Here is a 4,376-nt window from a genome sequence, read left to right as displayed (position 1 = left end):
GGATGGATGGATGGATGGATGGATGGATGGATGGATGGATGGATGGACGTATGGACGGATGGATGGATGGACGGACGGATGGATGGATGGATGGATGACAATTCAAGGTCACTTTTGGGGGAATGAGACATGTAGTCCTTGCCTCACAAGGTAAGATCAAAGAAGTGATATGTGAGAAAGTGTTTTACAAGCAGCATATACTATATAACTGTAAATAATCACTATAGGCCATAACAGGCACTGTTTTCTATCCTGTCTCTTCACTATTCTTGGTTTCTGATGAAAAACTAGGTATATAAAGAAGTCTGCTAAAAGAATTCTTGCTTCAAAGTTTGGTCTAATACAGTCCTACACCATCTACCTTATTTCCCATTGCTCACCCAGTACACACTTTCTACTCACTCCATTTCACTCATTCATTTATTCACATGATTATGCAAAAACAAAGAAGATCCATGAATTCATTAGCATGGGGACATCATCTGTTGGTAAATATTAAGAGCACAGCACTTGGCACATAGTAAGATGCTTGTAATGTTGAAATATGTTGTTGCTACGTGAATTTAGTTGTGTCTGACTCTTCATGACCCCCATTTGGGGTTTCCTTGGCAGAGAGTGACTAAGTAGTTTGTCATTTCTTCTCTAGCTCATTTTACAGATGAGGAACTGAGGCAAACAGAGTTAAGTGATTAATGGATGAAGACTCATCATAGTCATTAAGCGTCTAAGGCCAAATTTGAAGTCGGGTATTCCTGACTCTAGGGCTGGTACTGTATCCACTGAGCCATCTAGCTGCCGTCTTTGTGTGTGCATGTCACATGTGCATATGCACACAATTGTATACATGCATGTATTATACAATACACATGTGTTTATGTACACAATGTGCATGTGTACACATGCATGTGTATACACATACTTGTGTTGGCATGTATGTGTATACATACATTATTATACACATGCATACATGTTTATGTACGTGTTGTATATATTCATATGCATATATAAACATGTATAAATGTGTGTGTGTGTGTAATGAAAATCCTGCCACATCTTTTGCAAATGATCCTCATGTGTTTCTGTGGCCAAAAATAAACTCACCAGCTGGTGGCCAGCCTTCTGGCAAGGGGTATCCATGAACTCAGGCTCATCCACAGATAAAAGCCATACCACTGTCTCATAGGATCCCTCTCTTCCTTCAAGAAGGGGGTCAAGCTCCACCTTCTGCATGAAGCATTTCTTGATCCTGAAAGTGCTGATGTCTTCGCAAACTACCCTGCATTGAACTATTTGTATTTCTTTATTATATTTATAAGGCAGCTCATGGTACAATGGATAGAGGACTGTACCTGGAGTCAGGAAGACCCAGGTTAAAATTGGACATTTACTCACTGGGTGATCCTGAGCAAGGCATTTTACCCACTGTCTGCTTCAGTTTCCTCCTTTGTAAAATGGGGATAATAGCAACTTGATGTGGGGATAAAATGAGATATTTATAATTTGCCAAGCACAGTGCCTGGCACATAGTAAGTGTTTAATAAATGCTAATTTGCTTCCCCTTCCCCTAATTCTGTGTATGCTTATATATGTGCTTTTTGAATCTCCTGCTAGAATATAAGTTTCTTGATAATAAGGCCTGTGTCTGTGTCCAAAGGTTTTCATCTTATCAGAGGTGACACAGTGGATAGAGCCCTGGGTCTGGAGTCAAGAAGACTCATTTTCATGAGTTCAAACCCAGCCTCAGACACTTATTAGCTGTGTGACCCTGAGCAAGTCACTTAACCCTGTTCGCCTCAGTTTCCTCATCTGTAAAATGAGCTGGAGAAGGAAATGGGAAACCACTCCACTATCTCTGCCAAGAAAACCCCAAATGGGGTCACAAAAAGTCAGACATGGCTAAACAACATGATTTGTCAGAACTTGGGGTCTACTAGCATAGCTTTTAAGAATCTAAAATCACGGGCAGCTAGGTGGCACAGTGAATAGAGCACTGGCCAGGAGGACCTGAGTTCAAATCCAACCTCAGACACTTAACACAAAAACTAGCTGTGTGACCTTGGGCAAGTCACTTAACCCCAACTGCCCTACTTTCCCTTCTCCAAAAAGAAAAAAAAAAAACTAAGATCACCTCTGTGCTACAGGGAAACCTTCAGATAGGACCTCAGTGGAGGCTGCACTTATTCATTCACTGAAGATTCATTGAGTTCCTGTTCCACACAAAGCACTGTCCTAGATAATATTCAGGCTGGGTCCTTTACTGCCCCGGGGTGGTGAGGGACCACTCTTTACTACCTCTTATCTCTTATACGTTCCCCAGGACAAAGCTGGGCACATAGCAGGTGCTTAATAAAGATTCCATGAATTTGGTTCAACAATTGCTGTTGCCAGAGATTGTTCTCGACCACTTTTAGAGGGGAAAAATTTCTTTCCTCCCCTCCTAACCTGACCCCAGCCAGAAGAAGCTTTATTTCCTCATTGAAGAAAAATGTAACGGAGACTCCCTCTATGTTTATGGTTTAGAGAAGAACATTAGAGAATTACCATGGTTACAGGCCTGATTCTGCCTTCATTCAAGGACCAGAGGGAAATTGAGGAAGGCACAAAGCAAGAACGGCTCACACAGCTCAGGCAGGAATAATAATAAAAAAATGTTTACATCAGAGGAAAAATTGCTTCTCAAATAGCAAGGGGGAAACGCCAAGTTTGATAAGATTGTTGCACAGACTCGCGGTTCAGTTGTTTCTGGTTCCATTCTGCTTCCCCCGCCCCATTATTATTTAAGGCTATATTAAATCAATAAGGGGAACAAAAGACAGAAATGCTACTTTGTATGGGCAGCTTTGGCCAGATGCCCAGGCCTGGACACCAGACCCTAAGCTGCCCAGTCGCCAGACTGAGACTGTCTTCACGCAATGCAGTACAAATGAGATGAAGTAGGCCCTGCTCACTACACAGAACATAACAGAATAGAGAAATATCTATATATGTATACAGATACATGCATATATATGCATGTGTACATATGTACATGTATATACACATACATATATATATAAATCATTCATTCAATAAAACACATAAAACAAAGTAGAATGTTTGAACTCCATAATAGCAAAGGTTGTGTCTTCTATAAGCTTTATATTTCTCCTAGCACTAAGTACAGTTCTCTCTATGGTGGTCCACATATAGTAGATGCTTAATTGTGTTTGCTGAATTAATTGAATTGGAAAGGAATTTAATGAAAAAGGGAAGATTAGAGGATAGAATAAAAGAGTGGAAAATTTTATGCCACTGTGAAACAATCAAATCTGTATTGAAGAACCATTATTAACAATAGTAATTGATATTTTATATATCTCTTTAAAGTTTGCAAAGTACTTTTTATACATTATTCATTTGGGCCTCATGACCCCACTATGAGACAGGTTTTTGGGAGGGAAAAGGGTGGTGATGTCAGGATATATGATTTTGCCCTGTGGGGGATTCCTGGTGTGGAAACTCCTTTCACCCGAGCATATTGGCAGCTTACCTATCACTTACAATCCTAGGGAGCTGCTTGGGCCATTGACAGGTTAAATGACCTGCCTATGGTCACAATCAGAGACAAGATATAAATCCAGGTGTTTCTTACTCCAAATTCAGCACACTATGCATTACTCTTATGCTTAGTGATGTAGGAAAGCCAAAAATGAATAAAACAGATGAATAAAATAGTTCCTACCCTCAAGGAGCTTATAGGCAGGTTAGGAATACATATGCATGAAAAGTTAATTAGTAATTCAATAAGACAACTAGGCAAAAACTGCCAATACGTGCTTAAGGGCCAAATGGTTGGTACAAGCAATCCTTGGGAAATAAAATAGATTTCCAGGGAGGGACTGATCAGCAAGGAATAGAGTGGTTAGAGCAGATGTCATGGACAAAAAGGAAGCATGTGAACTGGACTTAGAAAATGCATAAATTGAATAGGTAGAAAATAGGAGAGAAGGCACTCTAGGCAGGGGAAGCAGCATGAAGGTGAAAAAGCAGAAGGCTGTTCAGGAGTCAACGAGCCCACCAGTCTGATTAAAAGGTAGAGTGTTTGTCTTTCCTCATGGGCAAAAATCAAGAGAGTAACGTTTATTAACTCCCTCATAGAGAATATATATATACACACAAAATCATATATCCTGACATCACCACCCTTTCCCTCCCAAATATATGTGTGTATACATATACATATGTATGTTAGACAATGAATGAGAGGGATTACTCACATGCAAGACACAAACACTGATGATGAGAAGGCTGGTATTCTTTTCAAGTTGGAGAGGTTCTTTTGCAGGGAAATGGGGCTTGTTACTAGAACCCTAAAATCTACAGCTGAAATTTTAAGT

Source organism: Petaurus breviceps, unplaced genomic scaffold (genome assembly GCF_028583685.1).
Source record: "Petaurus breviceps papuanus isolate PSGF00001 unplaced genomic scaffold, PetGlider_PUasm1.0 37, whole genome shotgun sequence".
Classification (NCBI taxonomy): Eukaryota; Metazoa; Chordata; class Mammalia; order Diprotodontia; family Petauridae; genus Petaurus; species Petaurus breviceps.
The sequence above is the reverse complement of the archived record's forward strand: the minus strand, read 5'-3'. Positions refer to the sequence as shown.